At 44.2% G+C, this 18,530-nt stretch overlaps 1 protein-coding gene and 1 long non-coding RNA gene across 2 annotated transcripts in view; one reads left to right on the top strand and one right to left on the bottom strand.

Annotated features, from left to right (window-relative positions):
• Positions 1-18,530, top strand: part of CP (ceruloplasmin) — a 324,621-nt gene that overhangs the window by 286,544 nt on the left and 19,547 nt on the right. The window lies entirely within an intron of this gene.
• On the bottom strand, positions 1,532-18,202 carry LOC309342429. Its single transcript, XR_014156805.1, has 3 exons — positions 18,026-18,202; positions 16,393-16,559; positions 1,532-1,982 (listed from the first exon to the last, which is right to left on the bottom strand). It is a non-coding gene; the product is annotated as an uncharacterized lncRNA (long non-coding RNA).

Below are 18,530 nucleotides of genomic sequence, written 5' to 3'. Positions count from 1 at the left end.
CGCGTCTCACCTTCCTGGGTGTGTTGCAGCTACTATTGCTGCTGCGAGAAGGCGGCGGCGGAGGCAGCTGCCTCAGTCCCTTGGGTGGCTGCGCGCAGGACTGTCCTAAGGCTTGGATCCGTTTGGCTTCGCCCCCCTGGATTTATAGCCAGGGCGGTTGCTCGTTGCGCGGCTGCGTTCCCCTCCAGCTCACACTCCACCCGCCCCGCTCCCTCCTGGGAGAGCCCCTAGTTCTGGGCCTCGCTTCTCCCCCCGCCCCACTTCCCCTCCCAACACGTGAATGAATCAGCCTCGGCTCAGACCCGCTTCCTCGCCGCCCCCTCCCCGTCCAGCGCAGCCCAGCAGCGCCGTTAATGAAATCGCTGCCGATGGACACGCCTCCGCCCGTTCCGCTTGTTAACGCCGCCCGAGGCTCCCGCTTCCTGTCCCTACCGCTGCGAGGAAGGGGGTCGATCTGTTTCAGGTGCGCTTTGGATCCCCCACCGCGTTTAGATCAGGGGACATCTTGTTCTCCATAACTTATTAGAGGGGAGGGGGAGAGCGACCAGTGAGGAAAGACACGGAAAGTGCCGTTTGCAAAGTTGAAAAATCCTGTGTATTTGTTTCCCACTCGTGTTTGTGTTTCTACCACCCCAGTTGCAAGGAAGGCATGATGCTGGCTTCGGGGCGCTCGGATCCCTACACGAGTGAAACGCACAGATTTGTAGAAACTGCAGGGAAAGAGCGCAGAAAGAGAAAGTTGCTCACACCTTAAGCTGAGACCAACACACGCTATGCTGAGCATCCCACGAGAGTCCCGTGGTTTTTGAGGCTCAGCCAGACCTCCCTGACGTAGTAGGGTCTGGGCACTCCATGTGGGTTGTGATCTGCGCATGTATTTCGCGGACCCCGCCACCCACCCCGCCGCCCGGCAGCCTCTGAAGCCCTCCCAACAATGGGTTTGGGAGGGGGAAATCACGCGTCGACGTAGCCTTCATCTGTAGAGGACGGCGCGTGGGCAGGCGGGAATCTACGCGGTGCTGAATGTCTGCATCAGGTTATAGGAGTGCATAGCACCCAACCCCATCACAGACCTGCTTGCAAGTGTATAAGCCGTGGCTGTCCACAACAACCCATCATACTTAATGATGGGTATATGGTTAGCATTAAAACAAGAGACAGTGGTACCTCTGGTTGCGAACGGGATCCGTGCCGGAGCCCCGTTCACAACATGAGCAGAACGCAACCCACGTTTGCGCCTGTGCGGGTTGCGATTTGCCGTTTCTGCGCATGCGCGTGATGTCATTTTGAGTGCCTGCACATGCACGAGTGGCAAAACCTGGAAGTAACCCTTTCTGGTACTTCCGGGTCGCCGCGGGACGCAACCTGAAAAGACGTAACCTGAACTGAACGTAACAAGAGGTATGACTGTACAGATAAGGGATCTTTAATCCTACATTATTTATAAAATTATGCTGGCGGTGATAGTGATGGATATATGCTATCAAGCCGATACAAGTACACTTCTTCAGTTTGCTGTTGATGCTGAAACTAGGGTGACATATGTTTTTCAGCAGCTGTTCATGTATATTCAATGGGGAGTAGTCTGGCAGCATGTGTTCGCACATCTGTTTGTTAAGTCAGAAACTGAAATGCACTTTAGAACTTCTTCCAAGGAGACTCATAGGTCTTCCTCCCCAGCAGTAAAAAAGCCAACTTGGAGACACAAATATAGGTACTATATAGGTCTTTGAATGTTCTTAAGCTACAGATCCTGGGCTTCTGTGTCTAGCAGTAACGCCTTGGACACCTTGGTGTTCTGGAAAGCTGGAATACTGTACATCTTTGCCCAAGATGAATTTTCTCCAAGCAGCTATGCAGAGTCAACAGTGACTGATGTGCACACACCCAACACTTCTGTGTAACACGATGCTGATGTAATATTGTTCATTTAACATGAAGGGAGTGGGAATCCTAATTCCACCAGAGTTATGTTGTGAGATCTGCAAAGAAAAGACCCTTCTGTTTAAATGTGTCAATGCTGTAAGCTCTGTTCTTCCATGATTAACGAGCTGGGCATAGAACAAATTTGTATTTATTAACACAGAACTGTTTATCCAGAGCTGCAGTCAGATTTGGTTGAACTTCTTATTAGAGATATCACTGGAATGAGAAATGAATGCCAGGATTCTTTTTCTTTACAGCCTCTTTGCGTGCTCAGCACTTTCTTACGAAAGGCATGGTTGCTGCATGTAGGAGGGGAGGGGAAGGGAAAGGCAGAGTCACAAATCTCACGTCTGCTGCAAAGTCTCTCTGTCATCAACCTGAGTGGGAGCAGTACCTAGGCATTGCTATACAAGTTTTCAGACAGATACAGAGCTTGGACCAGCCTTCACTATGCCCCACCAGTCAGAATTCTTGGCCCCTCTGGTGCCTTTAGTGCCATATCACACTGATGCCCTGTTATGGTGACTTCTCCCTCACTTCTGATAGAGTCACACTTCTCTGAATTTTGCCATGCAGGTCTCCAGCCAATAAGATGAGACTGAAGAAACCAATACAGTGGTACCTTGGTTCTCAATTGCCTCAGTACTCAAACAACTTGGAACCCAAACACTGCAAACCTGGAAGTAAGTGTTCTGGTTTGCGAACTTTTTTCAGAAGCCCAACGTGCTCCGTTTTGAGTGCCACACTTCCATTTTGAGTATTATGCTGAGGTCTGTCTGTTTTTGCTATTTATTTTGCATTTTTGTTTTTGAGGCTCTTTTTGTTTTGTTTTTTGTGACTGTGTGGAACCCAGTTCAGCTACTAATTGATTGATTGTATGACTGCAGTACATTGTTTATTGCTTTCATTTTATAGATCAATGGTTTCGTTAGATAGTAAAATTCATGTTAAATTGCTATTTTAGGGGTTGTTTTTAAAAGTCTGGAATGGATTACTCCGTTTTGCATTACTTTCTATGGGAAAGCGCGCCTTGGTTTTGGAATGCTTTGGTTTTGGAACGGATTTCCAGAACGGATTAAGTTTGAGAACCAAGGTACCACTGTAGTGGTGCTTTTGAATTATGGTGCTGGAGGAGACTCTTGAGAGTCCCATGGACTGCAAGAAGATCAAACCTATCCATTCTTAAGGAAATCAGCCCTGAGTGCTCACTGGAAGGACAGATCCTGAAGCTGAGGCTCCATTACTTTGGCCACCTCATAAGAAGAGAAGACTCCCCGGAAAAGACCCTGATATTGGGAAAAATAGAAGGCACAAGGAGAAGGGGACGACAGAGGACGAGATGGTTGGACAGTGTTCTCGAAGCTACCAGCATGAGTCTGACCAAGCTGCGGGAGGCAGTGGAAGACAGGAGTGCCTGGCGTGCTCTGGTCCATGGGGTCACGAAGAGTCCGACACGACTAAACAACAACAATCAGCCTAATAGGCTGATTAACTTTCTCCTGGAGCCTGATTGGTCTTTTCCTGCAGGCCAATCAGTTGTTGCATTCTATGATCCTACCAGCCTAATAGGCTGATTAACTTCCTCCTGGAGCCTGATTGGTCTTTTCCTGCAAGCCAATCAGTTGTTGGATTCAAGGATCCTACTTGCCTATTGTTCTAGGATTCAAGCTTAGTACATAACAACTTCTGTTGCCTTGTGGTTTATCTTCAGGAGAAGAAAAGGCTAAGGAGTAAACCCTACAGAAATCTGGAGTGGGGTCCCTAAGACATTTGGCTAGTGCCTTGTATGCCTCCTTACGGCAACTCCTGAAGCCAAGCTGGTACCAAACATATTGCTCTGTTTTCCTTTGGACTACATTGGCAGTGCCAAGAAGGAGAATCTTGTCATCTGGGTAGCGTAGCCCAGGCTTGTGCCTCAGGGAGGTCACTTCAGTGCTCCCAATTTGACTTCACCCCTGGAAACACACTCCATTGTCTTTCGAGACAGATGGACATCAACAATCTCCAGCCAAGCAATGTGTCCAAAATGCTTATACGTGGGTAAAGCATACATAAAAATGTGTACAATGAAAATGACATACAAAAATATTTCAGAATACTGATTCCCAAAAATGACTGTATTGGGCAGAATCGCATACATCAATGTGTATATTAAGAGAATTGCACCCTAAAATGCTGAGAACTTAACAAAATGCAAACTGATGTAGAAATATGGAGAACTGGATTTAGAATGAAATTTTACCCTTCAATAGGCTTGGGGAGATGGGTGGTAGTCCTCTACCCTTTGGAAGCAAGAGGATGGTTTTTCAGTTCTGGCTTTGGATTACAGGACCTAACCTGAATTTGGCATATTTTAATATTTTGCGTGCTAAGCACTTGTAAGTCCTACTGACCTGAATAGGAAAAGACTACACATGTACTTAGGGACATAGGCGGCACTGTGGGTTAAACCACAGAGCCTAGGACTTGCTGATCAGAAGGTCGGCAGTTCGAATCCCCGCGACGGGGTGAGCTCCCATTGCTCGGTCCCTGCTCCTGCCAACCTAGCAGTTCGAAAGCACGTCAAAGTGCAAGTAGATAAATAGGTACCACTCCAGTGGGAAGGTAAACGGCGTTTCCATGTGCTGCTCTGATTCGCCAGAAGCGGCTCAGTCATGCTGGCCACATGACTCGGAAGCAAGTAAAGCAAGATGAGCACTGCAACCCCAGAGTCGGCCACCACTGGACCTAATGGTCAGGGGTCCCTTTACCTTTACACATGTACTTAATTCTCCCACTGAAATAAATTAGATTTTTTTTTTAAGTGATTGGTTTTAGGGGACTAGATGCAAAATGGAATAGAACTACTGCACCTTGAATAGTTGTATAGAAGAGGGTATTTCAGCAAACATGTTACTCCTGTTCAAATTCTCTCTTCTATAAAACCATTCAAGTTGAAGGAGCCCACCCTAGAGAGCAGCTAGTCATCGTCACTGGAACATGTTCTATATTTATATTACCTGGTCTTGTTCAAGTACACTTTTGTTGTTTTCTATTAATTAATATGTTCTCTTGCATCTTCTTCCACACCAATTTTCTACTTAGTGCTTGGAGTATTTTTCCCAGTATTGCTATTAACCCAACTTGCCGATAATTTCTCCAACCTTTATTTTAGCACATTTTGAGGATGGGGATGATTGCCGTAATTGTTTCCTTGTACCTCACTGTGGTTGGTCTGGTTCACTCTGTTGTTTTTCTATTGAGTCTGAATTAAATAGGACATCCATCATTTGCAAACAATAGTGGGCTAAATTAATCCCGGATGATACTCTACTGGAGCAAATGAAGTTGCTGCCATTCTACCTTTGCTCTGCTCTGCTTTGCCAATCAAACAGCTTGCTGGAATAGTGCCAGTGCTTTTTTTCCTCCTAAAAAAAATGTTTAGGGGTACTCTCATTTTGACTCAAGAAAATCACCATTTTATAGTTCAAATAAGGAAAAATAAATACAGTACCGTGGTACCTCGGGTCAAGTACGTAATTCGTTCCAGAGGTCCGTTCTTAACCTGAAACTGTTCTTAACCTGAAGCATCACTTTAGCTAATGGGGCCTCCTGCTGCCGCCGTGCCGCCAGAGCACGATTTCTGTTCTCACCCTGAAGCAAAGTTCTTAACCTGAAGCACTATTTCTGGATTAGCAGAGTCTGTAACCTGAAGCGTATGTAATCTGAAGCGTATGTAACCCGAGGTACCACTGTAAATGGACAAAAGTACAAAGATTCACAAAATGTCTAGGGGTATGCGTCCCCCCAGAAAAAAATCACTGAATAGTGCTAATCATAAACACAGATTTCCAGCAATGAACTTCCACTTTCCTTTTATATTATCCCACATAGCCTCTAATATAAACAATAACCAGCAATGTATAGTAAAGTTCTTCTTCCAAACATGTCAGTATGGGAGAATGTTTGGTGGGCAACTGTTTTTTGTGAGTCTTACATTCTCCCCATTTTCTCTCATCGTAAACCATTGCTTGACAAGTTTACAAACTGCTGTCTTAATGGAAATTTTTGGTGAGACAATGTGATATAGTGTGGCACTCTCTCTCTCTGTGTGTGTGTGTGTATACATACATATATACATATACATATACGTCTAGGGATGCAGGTGGTGCTGTGGTCTAAACCACCAAGCCACTTGCACTTGCTAATCAGAAGGTCAGCAGTTTGAATCCCTGTGACAGGGTGAGCTCCCATTGCTCGGTCCCTGCTCCTGCCAACATAGCAGTTGGAAAGCACACCAGTGCAAGTAGATAAATAGGTACTGCTCCGGCGGGAAGGTAAATGGCGTTTCTGTGCACTCTGGTTTCCATCACAGTGTTTCCGTTGTGCCAGAAGCAGTTTAGTCCTGCTGGCCACATGACCTGGAAAGCTGTCTGTGGACAAATGCTGGCTCCCTCAGCCTGAAAGTGAGAAGAGCGCCGCAACCCTATAGTTGCCTTTGACTGGACTTACCCATCCAGGGGTTCTTTACCACTTTGTATTTTCCTAGAAAATCTAGCATTCGAAAAACCAGAGGTCAGACCCAAAGTTTATTTAGGTCACAGTGGGTCTACTCCGCTCTTCCCTCAAGAAGGAATGAAGGGGGGGAGGGGTTTAATACTAAATAAATAAATAAATGTAACATCTTGCTGCTGGTAAATAAAAATGGTACCACAAACTGTTAATAGCAGGAATACAAGGAGGGATTTAACCAATAACTCACCCTAATATTGTGGCCGTATTACCCAACAGCCATCTTAAGTGAGGGTATCTGTCACTGTATCTTGAAATGTTGCGTAATGTCCAGTAGTACAATTGGTTGTAGAAAGGATATGAAGATACAGCTTGTATTTCCCAAGAGATGCATAGGCATTGATTATCATGATGTTGTTGTTTATTGAATTTATATCTTGTGCTTCCTCCCCAAGGAGCCCAGGGCAACAAACAGACACACAACTTAAAAAACCAAAAACAAAGCAAAAGTATTATGTTGGTATAATGAAAGTTAATGTCTAGACTGTTAGGAATGAATTTACCAAATCTCATCCATCTATCGCTGTGTATAAAGCAGTTTGTTTTAGAAAGAGAATTTAGAGCAGACTTGTTAAATCTTTATAACTGATGTGCGCAACACATCCTTGCAAATTTCAGAGATCATAAAATGAGAAGAAGATCTGGAATATTCAGCAGCAGTTATTATTTATCAGTAACTCACAATGATGTTTGACTTCTTAATAATTGACTTCTTCTACAATTGATGTCGGGCTAATGTGTTGTTAATATTCTAAATATCATTTTATAAAAGAGAAACACTCATCAGAACAACAACAATAATAATAAATGTTAGCCTGAGTGGAATTAACTTTTATGGTCTGTATATTGTCTGTCTCTTCCAGTAGAAGATTAGTATTGCATAGGGAAAGCATGAAAACATCCATAAAGCATAATTTATTTTATGCCATCCTTTCACCTCTCAGCAACATGATACATAATTAGATTTTACTGATGCTAAAATATGGTTTCAGGATATGGGCTGAAGGCGCATGAGGCCACTATCTTGCTGCTGCTTAGCAGGTCTGGCGCTGGTCATTGATGGGAGAAATTACCTCCTCAAAACCACATGCCCAGGGTTCCTTGACCATGACATAACAAAGTTGGGATATAAATGTAAAAAAGAAAGAAAGAAAAAGTTACAAGATTGAGTTTCAATTTTTCCCCATGGTGGAAAATGGTTTAAACATTCCATTTCTTGCACTTCTTTGTTTTGGTCACTGCAATATACAGTGGTACCTTGGGTTAAGTACTTAATTCGTTCCGGAGGTCCGTTCTTAACCTGAAACTGTTCTTAACCCGAAGCACCACTTTAGCTAATGGTGCCTCCAGCTGCCACCGTGCTGCGGGAGCACGATTTCTGTTCTCATCCTGAAGCAAAGTTCTTAACCCGAGGTAATATTTCTGGGTTAGCGGAGTCTGTAACCTGAAGCGTATGTAACCCGAGGTACCACTGTATCTTGGAGTGACTTTTCCCTAACAAGTAGCTGTCAGGGTCTAGTTAGCCCTTAACCACCATTCCATCCTTTATCTCTTATTTTCTTTGGGGACACTATCTGCATTGTATCAAATGTTTCCGTTCTGCTTGCGCAACAGACTTCCACTTGCACAATGTCACTGTACCTCAAAATCTGCTCCAGAGGGTTGGAAGGCCCCTTAAAAAGATTTCTTTGAGGGAGAGGACACGAGGAGAGAAGAGGAAGGCGAAGTCCCATTGCATGAGTCAAACACTGTTTATGTGAGATCAATCAATTTGCAACTTAAGAATTAATTCCGTTAGCGTTAAAGTCAACCAGCCAAGATGGGTGGAGGTGTTGCTTAGCAGCCAGGAAGTGTAGCATGATCTTCACTGAGGTGGTGCATGCCCTGATTGGCTGCATAGTTATGAGTGGGTTTTTCCTCTGTATGTTGAGTTGAATGTATTCCTGCTGTGTACAAGGCCTTAGAATAATAAAAATCTGTTGGTTTATTTCTCCTCAGATTATACACTGTTTTGTTCAGTTTCCTTAGTAAAGTGAATACTTTTCTCATTGGTTATTTAAGAGACTCTGTTAATAGTCTCTGCAGTGCTGGATACAACCCGCTTTGTAATCAACTTTGAATTATGTATCTGCTTGCGCGTTCAGACCTTTAAACCTCCCCCTTAAATAAATTCAGACAAGACTCAAATTTTGGTCTGGTTTTGGCAGAATTTAGGCCACAACTTTATTGATTACAGCAAGTGAGTGGTTGCATAGGCACTGGTTGAATTAGCTCCCGGCACCGTTGCAGGTAGCGCTGACCCAGGGCACCAGCATAGGTCAGCCTAGGGTGAACACCTGGATAAGCGGAAAGCTGGGAACAGACTATCTCCACCATCCAAATGCCCCCTGGACTCAGGCTCGGGCACATTCCCTCACAGGGGTTGACCAAGCCATCAAGTCCCTGGATTCCTTTAACGGAATACCCTTCACATAGGGATGGCAAGACTGTTCTCCCATCCCTGTTACCTGAACCAGTGCCTATCCACAACCTTACAAGTTGTGATGATTTGCTACGCGGCAGGCAAAACGAAATGGCAACAGCCAATCAGCCAAGTGGGGAAAATTCCTGCCATGCCCCTGTCCCAACTACAGACGACACACGACAGCATAGCAAGGTCAAGCGCACAGCCCTAAAAGTAGGGAGAGGTGGGTGGGTGTTCCGATGCACGCACCAAAAGAGGAAGCTCTGGGTCACGTGCATAGGTATATATAGGTCCCTTGATCTGTTTAGCATGCCTCCCATTGGCCTGATTAAACCCAGCATCAAGGGACCTACCAATTGGGTGTTGTGGCTACTCAATCGAACCCACCCACAACACAAGGTTTGGTTGCCAGGTCTCATCACAAAACGTGCCCTCTTTAAGGGAGGATTTCTAATAACTATTGCCAGTGTAAGAGTTGAGACACTGCTTGCTACCCCTAACCAAGTCAAATGAAGGAGGAAGCAGAGCTTTATTTATTATTTCTCTGATAAACAATAACAAAACATAATGGCTTAGAAAGGACACCATGCATTATCTATTTCACCCTTCAACCTGAGACTGCATATTACGTTTTGGAACAAAGTAAGAGAAAAATGTTGAACAATTTGGGCTCACATTTCATAGTTCAGAGAGTCACATAAAATTCCTGGAAAGTCACATTAGAATGAAATATGGGAAAGAAGCGCTAGAACATCTTTAAAAGCAAACATAAAAAAGGGAACTGCATTAGATTTATTAGTATTATGTTGCGCAACTTCTCATTTCAATGGGGGTGGGTGGGTGAATTTAGGATTTCTCTCTCTCTCCATGCTTTTTTGAGTGCAGCAGCATAGGCTGGAAACACCAGTTCCCCTTGCTCGTCAATATATTGACTGATTGCTGTTAAACAGCTGCTGTTTTGAGTTGCCAGGTCTCCAAGAGGGGCCTTGTGATGCCAGAAGATTGGCTCTGGTGATAGCAAAAGTGGAGACTGTGGATGATGAAAACAAAACAAAAAAAGCCAGGGTCTGGGGATGTTCAGTCCAGATAAAATGATGCTTGCTTCCATCTGGCTGAAAGTTCTATTGATCCCAAGTGCTGGTTCATAGAGTTGGTAGCATTTGTCCTTCATGGGTTATTGGCCCATGCACCCTGGCCTTGGGACTCTTGCCTGTCTGCCATTACCATGTGTCTTGGCCCCACATGTATTTGCTGCATGTGCACCCCCTATCATTCCCCTTTGCTATCCTTTCTTCTCCCTTGCCACCTCCTAGAGCCGTGACCACCAACCTGGTCAATGGTCAGGTCTGCAATGATGGGAGTCAGAGTCTAACAACTACTGGTGGGTGCCATATTGGCTATCCCTGTTCTAGAGGAACCAGCCTGTTTTTCTATGTTCAGCCTCATTTTAAAGATCTGCTTATGTGCATTTATTTATCTATTTAGAAGGTTGAGCAACTGCTTGATCTCCAAGGGGTGTGCAATATAGAAAATGTGGTGCTAGTGGCAGGCAAGAACCACAGTACATTCTGTTTTCAGGCAGGCAAGAGCATGGATGCAGTAGTTAAATTCTTTTTACCAAAGTTTTGAAGTTCTTGCAAGCTTCAAGGCCTTGGCCATTGTGGCAGAGCCAGAGTTTAAATTTGTGCCTTTCTCTCTTCAGAATTACGCTTCATTGTAGAGGAGCAGAGGAGTGTGGCGTGACATGACCTGTGACTTTGCAAAACAAATTGCCGGAGACTGGGCAATCATCAGAAATAGCGAGTGGCTCAATTGAAATGCTTTTAGTCCATCTCCGAACGCATCTGTTTCATTACACACAGCCAGCTGCATCATTAACATCTTGTTCCATGCTGAAATTTGCTCTAATATACAGGCCAGACTAACAAGAAAAAGTATGCGAGGCTAGTTAGGCTTTTGCTTTTATGAAATGTTTCTATGGTGTCTGCTGCATTTGAAATGCCACGAAGAGATCGGGGCTTAGGACTTTTTGTCCTCAGATAAATCCATTCCAGGAAAGTGATAAGCTTCTCATTAAAGCAGCTATAGAGCACATCTCAAAAATAATTCCTTATGTGTTGGTGTGTGTGGAAGTCTTGCTATCTGACATACTAAACAAGGAGAGAAAAAGCCTTCATTTTTAATCCTCTTCCACTAACTTGCTTACCAGTTTAAAGGACCCAGTACAGAGAAGGCAGGCACTATTTGCAATCTGTTGATGCAGTAGTTTTACCAGTACAGTGGTACCTTGGGTTAAGTACTTAATTTGTTCCGGAGGTCCGTACTTAACCTGAAACTGTTCTTAACCTGAAGCACCACTTTAGTTAATAGGGCCTCCCGCTGCCGCTTCGCCGCTGGAGCACGATTTCTGTTCTCATCCTGAAGCAAAGTTCTTAACCCAAGATACTATTTCTGGGTTAGCGGAGTCTGTAACCTGAAGCGTATGTAACCTGAAGTGTATGTAACCCGAGGTACCATTAATGTACCCTGTATTGTTACTGAAGTGTAGGTGGGTTCCCATGAGGCAAAACACACTGGTAACAATAAGAACCTTTACTGAACTAACAGAACTGGACAACAAGGACAAAGCATCTGCTTATATACATTTCTGAAGGCCTAGGCCACTCCCACTCCCACCATGATTGGCTATCTAAGATTCCAAGCTGCGAATCATGACTCAGAGTTTAAGGGCCAATGACAGAGGTCAAAATCCTGAGATGTTCCGTGATTCGATATCAGGTATCGAATCAGAACACGGGCTCAGAATCCTTAGTCCAGACTGAAGGTCAGGCAAACACAGACCACTGAATACATAACAGTTATGCTACACTTTAAGAGGAGTACAGTGATATAATCCATTTGAGGACGCTGGTGGGCATGCTTTCAACAAATCCAATAATCAAATTTCATATGATGTGGGGGAAGTAAACAGTGCTTCAAATGTGAGATGTAGGCACCTAGAAATTAGTGGATATTCATGAAGATGGCATGAAATCACTTAGTCCTAATCCTTAATCTGTATCACTCAAGGGGGTTAGGATAAACCAAGGTCCTATCTGCCAAGTTCTAGTAGTGGCCGGAGGCTCTGTCACTGTTGAGGCTAATGCTGTGTTCATTGGGGTGGCTCCATAGGAATGTTGGATGAATTCAATTCAGTTTATAGTTAAAGGCAAACCTACACAACTCACACTTTCCAAAACCAAAAGAGCACCCTTCTTCAAAATTTGCACTTCTCTGAACTTTGCAGCTCAGTTTTCCAGCCAAGTAATGTGTACCACAACTGATATATTGGGGGTAAAGTGTGCATAGAATTGCATATATTAGTGAAGATGACATTAAAAAAAAAAGTGTTATATTAGTCAAAGCTGCATACAAAAATGTGCATATTAGGAAAACTGTGCATTAAAAATGCTGATAAATTTTCATGAGGAATTTCTTTGCAAAATAAATAAATAAATAACCTCATGTGGAAATGCGGAGAACTGAATTTAAGAATGCGCACCTGTGAGAAAATGACCATGGCACAACTGCTAGTGGCGGCAGTTCCCCCAATGGCAATAGCCTATGACAAAGACCCAAAGTGGGGTACTTTGGGGTGCAGCTGGAGTGGGCTGCTGTTGCCTTTGGATCTGCTAGAAGGGTCCCAGTCCTTGGGATGGTCAGCTACAGCTGCTCTTATTTGCCATAAACTGAAACAACAGCAGCAAAACAGAAGTGGGGAGCCTGAAACGAACTAGAGGTTGCTCGCTCCCGGGCGGTTTGGTTGGCACATCTCAGTTTGCTCTTCAAACTCACTTGGATGCCATGGCAATTCCTTGCCCAGTCAATGTGGACAGAGGCACAGCTATCTTATTATCGCACAGCAGTTATCCTTCATATGGGGGCATGGTGCCAAATGTTCCTGTTGCCTGCTTCTATTCTGGGCACATTAAGTGGAATGCCAGAAGGAAGGCAGCACAAAGCAAACAAACGGTGCTGGTTGTCAGTAGGTCACTCTGGCCAGAGCGCTTCTCTGTAAGCTTTATGATAATTCAGTAAGTTTCTGTCGCCTGCTCCTATAATGTTAGTATCACAATCATTCCCAGAGAAATCACTGCTTAAAAACACAGCAATGAGCCTGTGCTTGGCTTGACACTGTAGCTATAGCATGTGCTATTTGCTTGCTTGTTTTTTGAAAAAAAAGAGAAAATATTTGCATTACGATATGATCATACACCTTTCCACTTGTAATAGGTTACACAGCACCAAAATGTCAAAATATCTTCTTCCCACCCGTTACAGCTAAAGTATAGGCCCCTACAGGTAAGCATACAAAATATATATGCAGAAGAACAGCAAATCAGGATCTGAGGAATCAGAAGAAACGACAGACAGTCCAGCAATATGCTTGCCATAGTGCTCCACAATAAAACAAATGCTCTGTTTAAAAAAGATAAATAATTTTTAATCCATTCATTTTTATTCTACTATTACTCCAAGGAGCTCAGGGTTGTATACATGCTTCACCACAAATTTTGTTCGCACAATAACCCTGTGAGGTAGGCCCTGCTGAGAGCTCAAGGTGATGTCATTAACTTCACAGCCACATGGGGATTTGAACCTGTGACTCCCTGAGCCTAGTCTGTCTATGAACCTGCTTCTATATACAGTGGTACCTCAGGTTAAGTACTTAATTTGTTCCGGAGTCTGTTCTTAACCTGAAACTGTTCTTAACCTGAAGCACCACTTTAGCTAATGGGGCCTCCCGCTGCCACTGCATGATTTCTGTTCTCATCCTGAAGCAAAGTTCTTAACTCAAGGTACTATTTCTGGGTTAGTGGAGTCTGTAACCTGAAGTGTATGTAACCTGAAGCATATGTAACCCAAGGTACCACTGTACAGCGGGAGCTGCGGGAGGCCCATTAGCTAAAGTGGTGCTTCAGGTTAAGAACAGTTTCAGGTTAAGAACGGACCTCCAGAACGAATTAAGTACTTAACCCAAGGTACCACTGTACACACACCCCTAGCTGGAGAAAGAATGTTCACCCCTTTTAAAGAAGTAGGAAACAGAAGAGTTAAGTGCTTTTAGTTTCTGGATGTTAACAAATAGCTGCACTAATTGATCCTGAGGTGTAATTATAACTGCAGCTTTCAAATGCCAGATTACCTAGTGGCAACAAACATAGCCACTGGATCATGAAGGCTGTAACGAGATTAAAGTGCCCTGTCATAAAATTAACTGATTATAAAAACCATACTGTCTGCTTAAGGCAAAACAAGTAAAGGGGGAAAAAATTGCTTAGCAAACACTGTGTTATGTCATTGTTGAAGGTGAAGCAGAGCTGAGGCTGTTAATGTCAATGCTATGGCGATTTTGTCTGGTCAGAGGTGGGAATATATTCTGCCTCCCTCCTTAGATTTTATCCAGCTTTCCACTAGCCAGATATCAAGGTTTTCGAAGTTCAGAGGCAACCTACACCAACCAGCCCCAGTGCTTTGGAAGTGTTGAAGGGTAATAACTACCAGGATACTTTGCTTGAAGCAGGTCACGTATAGTTAACTCCCCTTGCTAGTTGCCCTTTGAACATCTCTGTCTCTGCAGCCCTCCACGTCTGTATTATTACACTTGATCTTAGCCAAAAGGCTAAGACGTGGTGCTCGCTTTGGCAGCACATATACTAAAATTGGAACGATACAAAGAAGATTAGCATGGCCACCACGTCTATATTATTGACTGGTGGTAGGAGAACTAACAGATAGCATGAGGAAGCTATACAATTATATTACGATACACACATTTGACTGCTGGGCATTCAACTTGTGGGTTCAGGCTAGGGATGTTGCTTGCCCCAAGACAAATTGGGATCTTTGAGTGTTCATAGTTATAAACTGCAAAGCCTTGGGCTTCCAAGAGCTCAGTATAAACACTCAAAAACCCCAGTTTAGCTACTAGGCTGGTCCATCTAGCGCAGTATTATCTATGCTGACTGACCCCAGCAGGCATACTTGGAGATGCTGGGACCTTCTGCATGCAAAGCAGATGTTCTTCCAATGAGTGGCTCCTGTGTAGTGATGCAGGCCTAAGTATATTTCTGTAACAGCTAGAGGTGGGGAAATCTGTCAGTTTCACTGTATTTCCATTTCTCATTTCTCGGTCTTAAGTTCAGTTCTCCAAATACAGTGGTACCTCAGGTTACATATGCTTCAGGTTACATACGCTTCAGGTTACAGCTCCACTAACCCAGAAATAGTGCTTCAGGTTAAGAACTTTGCCTCAGGATGAGAACAGAAATCGTGCGGCGGCAGCAGGAGGCCCCATTAGCTAAAGTGGTGCTTCAGGTTAAGAACAGTTTCAGGTTAAGAACGGACCTCCGGAACGAATTAAGTACTTAATCCGAGGTACCACTGTATGTGTAATAGTTAGTGATTTTTAAAAAAGAAATCCTCAGCATTTTCATGCCCATTTCTCCTACCATACACATTTTTTTGTTTTGCAATTTTGCCTACTAGACACGTTTTTGTAAAACCGTTTTCTCCAACATAATGCATTTTTGTATGTTGTTTTTCACCAGTAGGTGCATTTTTGGACCCATCACTTGGTGGAAAACTGCATTTCAAACTTCAGAAAGGCAGGAAATTTGAAGGATGGCTGTGTTTAGGTTTGAGTGCAGATTAGCTAGATAGGCATTTAAATTTGAACTGCACTGATTCCTCCCTTCTCTTAGCAAAAACCTTATGATGTTGCTTTGGCTTTAACCTGCTGTTCACCCAGCAGTCTCTGTATGCCTCTCGTCCCATCACATAGTTTTCTTATTTGCACTTCATGTACGTATATGGCTCTTTGCTAAAACTATTATATATATTCATTTGCCAATTAACTTCAGATTCGAGCAGCCCCTAATTCATGTTGCAAGCTCTGTGGAATAGCTCAGAAATGGTTGTGAATGAATATGTATGGCCAGAGTGGTGAGCACAATTAATGTACTTAAAGATGTTAAGCAGATGTTCGTCATTAAGTTTGACATTGTGGGAGTATTATACACGCTGTAATCAGTGCTGAATACTGTACATTTTAATCAGTCTGATACCGAAAAACACAAACTGGAGAGAGAAACAATAAGAACACAAAATAAGCATAATATCCAAAAGGGATTTATAAAGTGAAAAAGTTCAAATGAAATACAATCTGCAATCTCTACTAATGCTGGTACCCTAATTAAAACGATCCCTTTGAGGCAGGCTAGACCAGAAAATAATTGATTTAGATATTTTCAGCTAAAGATGCCTTTAGTCCAATCCCTTAATGCAGAGCCCATGAGGGCGAAAGCAATTATTTGGGTCTTCCTTGCACTTTTAAATAGTATATAAATCTCCAATTATCCACCCCTGCCAATCTATATCTTATTTGTCTGGATGTGATATTTCACACTGACCTCTATTGAAGGCTCTGAGATGAGATTAAGCATCCTGTGGATGTGCAAAAAATCTTGTCCCTCTCCTAATCAAAATCCGGCCAGAAAGGGATGGTTCAGATTTTGGCAGCTTTAACAAGAGTTGCAGCACCTTGTTGATCATCAGTGCCTCCTTCATTCATCCACCACTTCTTCTGATTAAAAAAGAAACATAACTCATGTTTCCAGAGCACTTCGTTTGCAAAAGTCTGTGATATTTTTAACTTTTGAGATAGGTTCAGGGGAGACAGTGCTCTGCTAACAGAGCTCTAATCATTTGTGGGGCATGCCAAGAGTTCTTGGCAAAATCCGAGAAGGAAAAGTGATAAACCTACTGACCCAAAGTACAACACACGCTTTTTGGTGTTGCATTTCTGCATCTTAGGAACATACGCTGGTTTTATACTGAGTAAGACCATTAGTCTATTTAGCTCTGTGCTCTCTAGGTTAAGTGGTGGAGCTTCATGCTCTAGCACCGGGGGGCAGAGAGTAGGCTGGAGCGTGGCTGGCATGCGTCCTGGGGGCATGATGTGTACCCTGGGGGTGTGGTATGCATACCGGGGGTGTGGCGTGCTGTCCACAGGGCATGGCGCATGTCCTGGGGGCCTGGCACCCAGCGTGCATGGGTGCAGCCACGATGACACCCCACCAGGATCGCGCTGCTGGGGGCAGTGCACTCCCCCCGCCCCCCTCTTCCTCCGCCAGTGTTTAGGTTGACTGATCGTGACTCTCCAGGGTTTTAGGCAGATAACATTCCCAGAAAAGTTTTTTGTGTTTGATTCTTAATACAGTGGTACCTCGGGTTAAGTACTTAATTTGTTCCGGAGGTCCGTTCTTAACCTGAAACTGTTCTTAACCTGAAGCACCACTTAAGCTAATGGGGCCTCCTGTTCCTGCCGCACCGCCGGAGCCCGATTTCTATTCTTATCCTGAAGCAATGAAGTTCTTAACCTGAATCACTATTTCCGGGTTAGCGGAGTGTGTAACCTGAAGCGTACGTAACCTGAAGCGTATGTAACCCGAGGTACCACTGTAGAGACCTATTATTTGTGGCGCAGCATCCCTTTTGCTTATGTTTACTTTTGATCCTGATTTATCATGTCCAATGGCTAGTAAAGGTAAAGGGACCCCTGACCATTAGGTCCAGTCGTGGCCGACTCTGGGGTTGCAGCGCTCATCTCGCTTTATTTGCCGAGGGAGCTGGTATACAGCTTCCGGGTCATGTGGCCAGCATGACTAAGCCACTTCTGGCAAACCAGAGCAGCACATGGAAATGCTGTTTACCTTCCCGCCGGAGCGGTACCTATTTATCTACTTGCACTTTGATGTGCTTTCGAACTGGCAGGAGCAGGGACCAAGCAACGGGAGCTCACCCCATCACGGGGATTCGAACCGCCGACCTTCTGATCGGCAAGTCCTAGGCTCTGTGGTTTAACCCACAGCGCCACCCTTGTCCCTTCCAATTGCTAGTACAATAAAGTTATTTGGATTGGGTAAGTGTTTGATGTTGTATCGTGTTTTTGCTTTTTTTTTTTTGTTGGGAGCCACCCAGAGTGGCTGGGGCAACCCAGTCAGATGGGCAGCATATAAAAAATAAAAATAATTATAGCCCTACACCTGGAGCTTCTGTGGATTGAACCTGGAACCTTTTGAAGGCAAGGTGGGTGCTCTGCTTCTGAACTACAGCCCCTTTCCCCAAGTGTGTGACCTTATTTGTAAGGATGCCAATGGGCCACAGATCCACTTTCCTCTGACAATGGGAGCTCCTCCACCCCATTCCCAGGCAGCTGCATCTGTTGCTGTTAAGGATCAGAGGGTGGGGGTGTTTTCTTCCTGGCTATTAGAGCAAGTTGCATGTCTTTTCAGCTGGTACGTTGCTGTAGGAAATGGGAGCAGGCAGAATGGCAGGAGCAATGATACGGCACAGGGAAACCTAATGCTGGGCTGTTTTTGCCAACATGTAGTCTACACTGGTCTCAGTGATGTCATTATATCCTCTGCTCGCACATAAGCAGGAGATCAGCATGAATTGTCCAGACGCAAAGGTCAGGGGTATTTGAGTGCATTTGCCACCTCCAAGTCACAGCCCTTTGCCTTCACAAAACATGGCAAGTACAGCT

The sequence above is a fragment of the Podarcis erhardii genome (assembly GCF_964252035.2).
Source record: "Podarcis erhardii genome assembly, chromosome: 5".
Taxonomy (NCBI): Eukaryota; Metazoa; Chordata; class Lepidosauria; order Squamata; family Lacertidae; genus Podarcis; species Podarcis erhardii.
This window is presented reverse-complemented; position numbering and strand designations above follow the sequence as displayed.